The sequence below is a fragment of the Cyprinus carpio genome, chromosome B1 (assembly GCF_018340385.1).
Source record: "Cyprinus carpio isolate SPL01 chromosome B1, ASM1834038v1, whole genome shotgun sequence".
In the NCBI taxonomy this organism is placed as follows: domain Eukaryota; kingdom Metazoa; phylum Chordata; class Actinopteri; order Cypriniformes; family Cyprinidae; genus Cyprinus; species Cyprinus carpio.
This window is the reverse complement of record NC_056597.1, coordinates 3,040,955-3,052,968: the sequence shown is the minus strand read 5'-3', so window position 1 is coordinate 3,052,968 and position 12,014 is coordinate 3,040,955.

The following is a 12,014-nucleotide window of genomic DNA, read 5'->3' as shown; positions in this document are numbered from 1 at the left end:
ATTATTGTCAAATGTGCTTGATTTTTAAAACTTCGTCAGATTAATCATGATCATGTGATGACCAGATCAGGCTCTTATATGTCTATGGCCTTCCACTAGTTGAATACATTTCATTCATGCCCCATTGTTTCAGCTCTCGGAGTTTGAATTATGGATGGAGGTCATGTTTTGTTCTGTTTAATCAGAAAAGGCATTACGGTATCCATGGTTTCCAGTGAAGTGGGGTAGTGTGTGTGTTTTGTGTGGGGCGAGGGATGGAGGCTGATAAACAAGCTTCATGTGTGAGGACAGCACTTTAGTACACTCCTCTTTTTTTTCTGCCTATCCCGCGCTCTATTTTCGACCCCCTTCTTTTTCTCTCAACCCTTTGAACATGGAGGTCTTGGATTTGTGAAGAGTTGTGGGAACAGCAGGGTTCTGAATAGGTGGCCTTCACTCTCTGCACTCCGAGCGGCCCTCTTCCACAGGGAGTGAAGCCAAAAAGAGCTTTGAGCTTTCATTATGACTCTGAATGGAAGAACGAAAACAGATCCTACGAACAAGAGAGGGCCCATCTATGGGGCCCTACTGTAATTAGTTATCTTTTACCTGGCAACCCTCTTGCTCACACTGCACTTTCTATTGAGTGCAGTTCAGTTGTGGCATAGAGATTCAGGGTTGATTCTCACTAATTCTCCTCTCATTTGTACCACCGGGGCCCCTCAGGGGGATCAGCAAAGACCCTCACTGGGCTGATTTGTGTCTTAATGAGCCAGGATTTAATTGCTATTTAGAGCACTGACAGTTATTGGGTTGCTTGTATCATGCACCCCCAAGTGGATGCCCCAGAATATTACATGCCAGTACATTGTGTGTATTTCCATCAAGGGGTCAGAGACATTAAGCATAAAAAAAAAAAAAAAAAAAAAACCTTAAGCAATATGCACCTTGTCTTAACCGAATAGCGACCATTTGTAAATTGAATGCACAAAGGATTCTGGTGTCATTCGCTTTCAGTTATTTTACCTGTACAATTACAGCAGCTTTATATTGCAAACTACTATTTGTTATAGCATTATTTTAATTTATCATCATAACCATAAACGCACTGGCAGTGCTGGGAAGTAGTTACATGTAACAGAATTAGTCATTAATTTAATGACAAAATAAATGTAATTGTAATCTGAAAAAAGTGCAATTAAATTACGGTTACTTATGAAAATTTTAATGATTCACACACATACAGATTTGATTGATTTCTTTCTAAAATGGCAGTAAAATGTGAGACATCAATGTTTTAAGAGTTTAGGACACAGAAAAGGACATATGTTTATTTGATAACTGTTTCCTTTCCTATTTGGGTTTGTAACGGTGGCCCAGTGCACAACACAATAAAATCGCCACAGCACAATGGAAACAAGCCACAGTAACATGTAACAAGCCACGACACAGTGACTTAGCACAACACAACAATATTAGTCCGTTGTGTTGTGTTGTGTTGTGGAGATTAAAATAATTAACAGTTTAGAAAAACGTAGAAAAAAATGTTGAAAGGTCATCAAAAAGTAATCAAATGTAATCCATTACATTACTTTAATAAAATAATTGAAATAGTTACACTACTTATTACATTTTAAATGGGGTAACTTTTAATCTGTAACCTGTTAGATTTCCAAAATAATCTTCCCAACACTGCACACTGGTTTTTACTATATTTTTACTGTTTACTACTCTTTGTTAGTCTTCTGATCATTTACTTATACTGGCTAATCAATTGGTCTCGGACATTCAAAGACAATAGCTTACCTCTGTGGTGCAAAATAATAAGGTGTATATAAAGTTGGACTTAACTATTAATAGCATCATTATAGAAATATTGTTTCATTATAATATAGTTTCACCATTTTGTTTGGAAAAATAAAACAGAGCCATTCAGAATTGCTGTGGCTCAGGTGGTTGCCTCAGAAATTCTGGCTGCAGAACTGAGTGCCCATGGGCAAAAATGACAGATTTCAGTTGTGTACTTTTGTGTGGCCCTACACTGAGCATCTGCCATTGAGATTAATGTGAAAGCTTATGGAGAGCCCTTTCCAGTATCATAGATGTCCTTGATATCCATAAACTGTGACTGCGTTATACAATGAAAATTAAAGGAAAAGTTGCGAGCAGTTACAGATAGATAGATAGATAGATCTGACTTAATGAATTGCCTTAATTTATTAAAAATAACTAAATAGTACTGAAAGACTTCATTTATTCCTAATTTCCAACTTAATGGCATTCCCGAGACAAGCTATTTCAAACTAAGAACACACTAAAATTCAGTTTGTTTAGCTCAAAACAAGCACCGATGTCCAAAACCTTTTGTGAGGAACCAACAAACTTCAGACAGAATAGACTGTAAAGTGAGAAGGAGATATCCACTCCCTATATGCACAACAGAGACCAGCAACACTCATCACAAATTCATTTTCAACAGATGAAATGACTAATGGGCCAGAAGGCTAGGGAGAGATGGTAAATGAATAAAAACAACCTTGCAGCAAGAAGAATGTGCTGCGCATCTTGTATTAAGCAGAATAGGGATGTAAAGCAAGCATGAAATGAAGGCGGGCAAGCAGCATTCAGCCGCATGCATGGAAAATAGGTCAAATATGCTTGGAGAGACTCATTTCAGGATTTAATTTGCTGTTAATCCGTCTCCTGTAATTTCCATATGTAAACAACAGTAGTTAAACACCTAAGGGAGAGAGTAAAATTAAAAACTATTTGTTACTAATAGATACTGAAAACCAAATAGCCTACTTTGTATTGAAACTTTAATAAGATGTTAACAGTAGAATATCTGACAAATATCTGCATTATAACCTGCAAACCTCTGAGAATAGATTCAGATGTTAGGTGATTATCATTCATCATTTCTGCCTCCAGTACAGCACAGCTTACATTGTCCATGAGAATTTAGACCTCTAACAGCAACTCATATATAATACTGAATATATAATCCTTCTGTTTTAAAATTAATTTAAACTTCTTCACAGCTTCAACAAACATCACGAAGAGATCTGAAGCTCCCCAGCATGCCAATGAAATATGCAAGCAGACATAGCCAATGCCACAGGCGCCATACATAATCTATGACCTCACACACATAAACCAGTGCCCAGCCATGACTCCATCATTGCTGTCTGACGCCACACTGGATAAGAGCTGCGCTACAGCTGGCATGGGTGCATGGCGCCTTACATTGAGCTGGGCCAAGTTTCCCCTGAATAGTGTTAACTAAATATCACAGTTAAAAAAAAAAAAAAAAAAATCAGAAATAGGTTAATTTGAACCGAATTGGTCACACTGCACAGAAAGTTATATTTGAATTTCAATTGGAATGCAAGAAAAATTTATTTGACACAGCTACAGTGATGCATTCTGGGAAATGTAGTGTGGTTATTGTTAACTAAAACTAAAACTATTTTTAAAATGTTTTAGTTAATTGAAATGAATCTGAAATAAAATAAACTATAAATAATGAAAAACTAAAATAAAAAACTGAACAGAAGTAAAATAAGTTAAAGTTGAACTACTCAAATTACTGAGACTAAGAATATAAATTAAATCTAAATAGAAGTATTACAAACTAAAAAATTACAAGCAATTACAAAAATTTAATTATAATTTTAAAAATAATGCAAATTATTAATAAATACCATAATAGTATGTTTTACATTTACATTTACATTTAATCATTTAGCAGACGCTTTTATCCAAAGCGACTTACAAATGAGAACAATAGAAGCAATCAGACCAGCGAGAAAGCAACAACAGTATACAAGTGCCATGACAAGTCTCAGTTAGTCTAGCACAGAACACATAGCTATATTTTTTTTCTTCTTTTTTTCAAGAATAGAATAGAATAGAAAAGAAAAGGTAAGTGCTATTAGTTGATCAGGTGCTGGATGAGTAAAGACTCAGCGGTTCGAATTGATATTTGGAGGTCATTCCACCAGCTGGACACAGTCCAGGAAAAGGTCTGCGAGAGTGATTTTGAACCTCTTTGGAATGGCGCCACAAGGTGCCGTTCACTTGCAGAACGCAAGCTTCTGGAGGGCACATAAGTTTGAACTAGTGACTTTAGGTATATTGGTGCCGCACCAGTGGTCGTCTTGTAGGCAAGCATCAGTACCTTGAATTTGATGCGAGCGGCTACTGGTAACCAGTCTAACCTGATGAGGAGAGGAGTAACATGAGCTTTTTTTGGCTCATTGAAGACAACTCTTGCTGCTGGATTCTGGTTCAATTGCAGAGGCTTGATAGAACATGCAGGAAGGCCCACCAAGAGAGCATTACAATAGTCCAGTCTGGAAAGAAAAAGAGCTTGGACAAGAAGTTGTGCAGCTAGCTCTGACAGAAAGGGTCTGATCTTCCTAATGTTGTATAAGGTAAATCTGCAGGACTGGGTCGTTGTAGCAATATGGTCTGTGAAGCGTTAACTGATGATCCATCACAACTCCTAGGTTTCTGGCTGTCCTGGAAGGAGTTATGGTTGACGAACCAGCTGTATAGAGTAGTTGTGATGAAACGGTGGGTTAGCTGGAACCACAAGCAGTTCTGTCTTAGTAAGGTTGAGCTGAAGGTGATGGTACTTCATCCAGCTAGAAATGTCTCTCAGTCAGGCTGCACTGCGAGCAGCTACCGTCGGAACATCTGGTTGGAATGAGAAGTAGAGCTGAGTGTCATCAGCATAGCAGTGATAAGAAAAGCCATGCTTCTGAATGACAGATCCTAATGACGTCATGTAGATGGAGAAGAGAAGTGGTCCAAGCACTGAGCCTTGAGGAACCCCAGTAGAAAGAAGTTGTGACTTAGAAACCTCACCCCTCCAAGATGTTTTTTTTAAAAAAAATGAAATAACTGGTTCAAACTTTGTCCAAAGTTAATTTAACAAAGTTAATTTATTAAATATGACACTATGTATATAAAAATACAAATTTCTGTAGATGGCATTTTAAACATATTTATCTGTTTGTAATACCTATTGACCTTCAATCAATCAATCAATCAATGATTCAGTAAAACTTCAAAAAAAGTGTTCAATCAGTAAAATTTCAAACAAGACTTTGACAAGCCACCATTCAGATTTTGTCTTGACAAACTCTGCATTTTTATTTAAAAATTACAACTAGATGTATTTGCTACCTTGAAATTGCAGTTCTGAGTTTAAGTTAATTCAATTTCAAGTGAGCTTTATTATAACACCACTATATATGGAGACAAGCAAAGGAACGAAATGTCATGCCTTACAGGACCAACATAGAGCTACATATTGACAGACACATAATCACATAAAACGAAGAAATACATAAACCTAATTTACATATACCTATAGGTATGCATTACCTATAACCTAAACCTAGCTACCCTATTTCAAGAGTAATCTATATATATTACATAAAAAACTTTAATTCTGAATACCATACCATCCTGCTACAAAGATCTTACATCTGATCAGCCTGCGAGTCCTGTTGAAGAAACAGTGGGAAACCACAGCTCTAAACAGACTACTTGAGAGAATTAGTGGCATTATGCCTAGAGAAACTAGCACAAGATTTAATAAAGCTTTCTGTCCTTTTTAATAATTTAATGCTAGAACAGAACACCGGGGTGGTTATTTGCAATTAACAGCATTCTGTTGCTTTACTTTAGCAAAGATTAAGTTCACAGTTTCCACCCTTTAGAGTTGCATGTGCTGATAATGTGTTCCACAGTAAAAGTTGCTGTCATGCTCTACTCGGTTTCCTATTTCATCAGCAAGCTCCGTGAATCCCTCCCATGCCAAGTTCTCAAGCTAAGCTCTTCACGTCTGGAGTGGCCACATCTTCAGCAAATATTTGGGAGTTTTAACATCACTATCAAGTATAAATTGACAGGGAACCTCTTTCCTTTTATCCTTGAAAACAGAATGCTGGAAAAATATCATTACTCATTGCTCCTGAAGGAATTGCACATTCCTTGGTGAGAGGACACAATCACACCAGTCTGTCTAGTATAATTAGGCAGCAGATTAAATAGCATGCATTGCATAAATCTTAAAGCAGGGAAGTGGAGACTTAATCAAAAGCATGTTGCTTATTCGTTACACCGTTCGTGTGTGAGGGAATTCGTGTGAGGTTTCCTGGCCCTATATGGCATGAGCAATGACCTGTCAAATCAGGAGAAAGATGCAGCAGCTGGAAATGGATTTGGCAAAGTGAAAAATAAAACACGGAGGCGTGATAAGACAGACAGAGAGGAAGGAGGACAAAATAACTCATGGAGGAGACTCCTCCACGAATTGCATCATATTTGATATTGTGATGGAGGTTTTTAAGGGTTCTGTTCAGGGGCACAATCTGAAAGCGGACGGATACGTTATAAAACTCTTCAGCCAGTTTTTACAAGTATGAATACCTAGTTGTCACGGATACACTCATATTAGATACCAACTGAAACTTTCCAAAAATGTCAATCATTGTAGAGTTTTTGTCGTAAAAGCTTAATAATTAGGCCTAAACCATATTTTGTGACAGCTATGAATATAAAATCACTGTATATTCTGCAAAGTTGCTTTCTGTCAGAGACAGTGGCACACAAATTGTTATAGATGAAGTTCGGGTAATGAATATTAATTATATTTAATGAAATATGTGACGTTCACTCTAAATGATTTGCTGAATGCCAGACATTGATAGGTGAGTACTTGCACATTTGTTTAGCCCCAACTAAATTCAGCAGAGGTTGTTGTTTGATCATATAGTGGTATGCTGTATCACAAAAGAGCAATTTTTTTATATATATATTAATTTTTAATTGGAATGACAAAAAGAAATTTGACACAGCTTATCTGGGAAATTGAGTGTTCTGGTGTTGTTATTGTTAACTAAAACTCTCTCTTTTTTAAATGTTTTAGTTAAACATTATTATTATTATATCATATTATCCTATCATTATTATATCATAGTTATAATTCTTTTTGTATTCTATTAGTTTTCTTTTTATTTATTATACAATTAACAAAAAGCAAAAAAAAAAAGGCCTCTAACACTAGCTTTCTCTTTCTATTCTGTTTCCTTTTCATTTATTAAATAATAAAAAAAAGGCTAACTGAGACTTGTCATAGCACTTGCATATCATTGCTCTTTTGTTGATTTTAATTGCTTCCATTGTCCTCATTCAAGTCGCTTTGGATAAAAGTGTCTGCTAAATGACTAAATGTAGATGTAAATGTAAACGTTAATGTAAACTGCAGCACTCCTTGAATGCAACCATTAAAACTGAAAAAATAAAATAAAAAATAAAATACATAATGGTTTTTTATTGATAGATAGGCATCTGATGAGAAAACAAATCCCATGTTTACACTGATACTCTTGACGTACACTCTTAAAAATAAAGTTTCCAATGTGTTTTCACAGTGATGCCAGAGAAGAAACCATTTTTTCTTAGTGTAAAGAACATTTTAATAATCTAAAGAACCTTTTTCCACTGTAAAGAATGAACTTTTAATATATATATTGTGGAATGAAAAGGTTCTGTGGATGGTAAAGGTTCTTTGAGAAACCATTGATGCTAGTAAAGAACCTTTAATTTTAAGAGTGTATGCTATTTATACATTACACCAATAACAACATTGCTAATTCTTTTTTTCAAGCAGGTAATAAAAAAAATGATGAGGGGAAAGACATTTCCACAAATTATAGTAGTTGTAGTTGCAATGCAATGCAATGCAATGCAAAAAACAAATATATATATATATATATATATATATATATATATATATATATATATACACACACACACACACACACATAAAACTATGATTGTATTGTATTTTACTGTGTTCTGCTCTATACAGACATTCTATATAACTGTGCTGCCTATATAATTTGGTATTGATCACTTCAAGCACATGAACTGACTGCAGTGCTGAGTGTAATGTGAGGGTGTCATTTTTTCATCTGTATTCAGCTTTAGTCTCGAGTACCATAAATACTGCCTTCAGGCCCCACTACCTGAGTGTTCCAAGAAACTGTGTGACGCACACACTCCATTGTGCTCACACACATGCACACACCCACACTCACACACAGATGTATGATCAGTCAATATTTGGATGAATTGTGTAGGGTAAAAGGAGTCCATCTGTTTTTTGACAGATGCATTTTTATGGTGATGATAACATTGTAGAGGTTGCCCCTCTGGAGTGACAGACTATTTAACACGCACAACCTTAAAATTCAGACCAACTCATAGGATCTTTATGCCTCAAAGAGAAATTAGCACAGATCTCTTATTTAAAAAGGAAAACCACACCATCTGCTATTCAGCTGCTTTGTTACTGATACAGTGCACTCTCACTGACAATATTACTGTATCATAGACAGCTGCAATAACAGGTTTTACCTCTCTGTTGATCTAATGTGTGTGATAGAGCTCTGCAAATGAGGCGTGTGTGTGTGTTAGCAAAGTGATTGTTTTTGTATATATCTGTTTGTTTATTCAAACAAGTCTTAATGTAGAAAAGCAAGATTCACATGAATCAAGTAAATATATACATGCAAATTACGTAAACTCAAACTCAGTTCATTTCAGTGATGTATCACAACCAAAATGTCACGTGTGAAAAATGCCCTCTGGTGGTAGCTTTTCAAACAGCCATTGGTCTGTTCTGACTGCTAGTACAGGGAATTAATTGGAATCTCTTCCATAGCAACAGTCCTACATGGCAACAACTATCTTGAATACAAGATTTCCATTATGGTCTGTCTGCCGCCCTCTCAAGAGAGACGTCAGTTGGAGTCTTTCATTCTGAGAGGGAAACTACATAGCTACAGCAGCAACAGCTAGATAAGAAGCCGCTTTCTGTATTCATCATAAATATTAACTATTCCTAGAGACTAGAGATTTTTTCATTTCATTTATAACAAATACAGAACAGAACCATAATAAAATAAAACAGCATCAGAAATTTGAAGTATGAATAAATAAAGGGGTAAATCAGTCAGCGGTATAATGAGTGTCCATGTTAAAATAAAAAAAGGAAAAATAATACACACATGTTGGATTCTTAGAAATGTAGACCTGCTCTTTTGTGTTTAAGTTAGTTTCATACGGTTAAATAAATAAATAAAAATTATTCATTTAAACCATTTAAAAAAATACATTCCTATAATAAGGTATAAGCTATCTAAAGGGTATTGCATATATCTTAAATCATAATTTCAAACCATATTATACTACACTAAAAAAAATTACATCAAATCAAAATAAATTATATTATATATTAAGAGTTGCACCACTTGATATTTTCCAACATTAACTAACTATGCCTTGTCATAGAAAGTTTAAATTATATTGATAATATTGTGATATTTTAAGAGATTTTTAAACTTCATACACAGTCGTGAGGGTCCGCAGGAATTCCCACTGTAGCATAATTTCCTTTTTGATGTTTGTCTGTTTATTTTGTTTGCATGTGTTGAGTCAACTATATTAATGTGTTTTTGTGTAAGGTTTTTCAAATATTGATAAGCAGTGAATCCGTTCTGATTAATTTTTTTATATATATTTTTGGTATAATAATAAAAGATTAATAATTTAATAAGATTTCCTTTTTATGCATTTCATTATTTCATAAGCTCTTTTCTTCATTATATACTGTTGTGACAACCTAACTTTTTTTCTTAGCTTTTTGCCCATCTGAAAGGTCAGAATGTCTTATTAAAGACTGATATTCCCCGCAAAACTTTTTATTTAAGATGCTGGCGGTTTGTCAAACGTGGAGCTCCAGGGAGGCCGGATGAGGTCAGGGTTCTACAAAGAAAATCTTTATAGAGAAACAGGAACTCTAGTATGTGAGCGGTGTTGTATTACTTCAGTCTCCAATAAAATCACTTCTCTGCAGTACACTCTTATGCTTTCATCTCTGACCCTGTTTTTGCCCATACTCTTGAAGGTTTTGCCGGAAATAAATGATGGAATCTGAGTTGCGTGTGCACTCAGCCACGTTCCAGTCCACTTATACAGGGGCTGGAGTCATCAGAGCCATTACTCAAAATGTGCTGATGTTATTGCTGTGGGAATGTGTGGCACTTTAGTGTCATTGTGAGAAACTCTCTAACTGCTCTTTCCTCATGCAGCACTGGTCCATCTCCAGAGTAGCACTTTGATTTGACTGACTGGATGTAACAAAGTGCACTCGTGCACTCTTTCATTTTCATCCTGTGGGAAAAGGTTCTTCTAGTGGATCTATACGGATGACACCCCAGAACAACAGTTTCAGATCTGCACAGGGATTAGTTGGATCTGAAGGGAGGCATGGAGCTGAATATAATAGGCTGATAGTTAACTAGGACATTCAGAATATATATTAACAGAATTAAAGTTTAAGGTTCAAACTACGGTCAAGTGTATCTTTTCTGTTAGATTTTATAGCCACAATGCTGACTTTTCATGTAAAACACAACCTATCAAATGTGTACAGATGATTTAATATATAAAAGTATTGAATATTTGTGGTCAGTGAGAATTTTCTAAAGAAATTGATACTTTCATTAAGCATGGATGCATTAAATGTGACAGTAAAAACTTTTACATTGTTACAAAATAAATTATATTTCAAGTAAATGATACATGCTCTTTTGAACTTTCTATTCATCAGAGGATCCTCAAAAAATGTATCATGGTTTCAAAACAATATTAACAAGCACTATTACAATTACAACGCTGATAATAATTAGAAATGTTTCTTAAACACCAAATCAGCCTACCATAAATAAACACAATTCAAAATAAACATCAATAAATAATATTTCACAATAGTACTGTTTTTGCTGTATGTGTAATGGGTAAATGTACTGACCCCAAACCATTTCAAATAAATGCAGCCTTAACATATAACAATAAAATTAGAAAAAAAATACAAATGTACTGACCCAAAACATTTGACCAGAAAATGAGAAAATAATGACAATTTTATTAATGTATGTAAGTATGCATCTATGTATATATGAATGCATGTAGGTGAACTATTCTGTTGGACAAGGATCTATTTTCACCACCCTACAATCGAAACCAGGCTGCATTTTTCCAGTCTTCTAGGGTCATCTGCTACTGTAGCTCATCCACTTTAAGTTTTGCTGTGTTTAGAGATGCTCTTCTGTACAGCACTATTGTAACATTGATATTTCAGTAGAATTTCAGAAGGATTCTGTAATGCTTATCTCCAGTGGTGAACTGAATTAAAGTGTGATGATCACTGAAATCACTGTCTATTCTGTGGCTGCTCAATCATCTGTTTGAATTTGTGTGATTCAGGGAAAATGGGAGAAATTAGAGGGAATGAGAAGTCTACTTTAATGGGGCAGAGGAGTTATTGCTTTCATTCCCTGTAGATGCCTTATTCAGGAACCAAATCAGAGTAGATGATATGGCTAAATAGTCCCATTTGAGAAAAACTTATTGTGGATTTGGATAAAGGACTATGAACTTTTAAAGGGATGGTTCACCCAAAAATGGAAATTACCCCATGATTTACTCACCCTCAAGCCATCCTAGGTGTATATGACATTCTTCTTTCAGACGAACACAATCAGAGTTATATTAAAAAACATCCTGGCTCATCCAAGCTTTATAATTGGAGTGGATGGTATAGGCCAAAATTTGAAGTCCAAAAAATTGAACCAAGCCATTATAAAAGAAGTCCACATGGCTCCATGGGGTTAATAAAGGCCTTCTGAAGCAACGCAATGCATTTGTGTAAGAAAAATATCCATATTTACAACTAAATAAATCTCAATCTCTAGCCTCCACTAACTGTTGTATGCACATTCACGAGAGAGTGGCGTCCAGCGGATGACATAGCATGTAGGCAAACACGGTGACGAACAGGGAAACGCAGAGGAGAGAGCGAAACAAAACACCGGTCACAAATTAGTAGTACAAAAGAGGATTAGTAAAGAAAAATGTCGGAGGATTTCAGTATAAGCCAAGAGGACACTGGT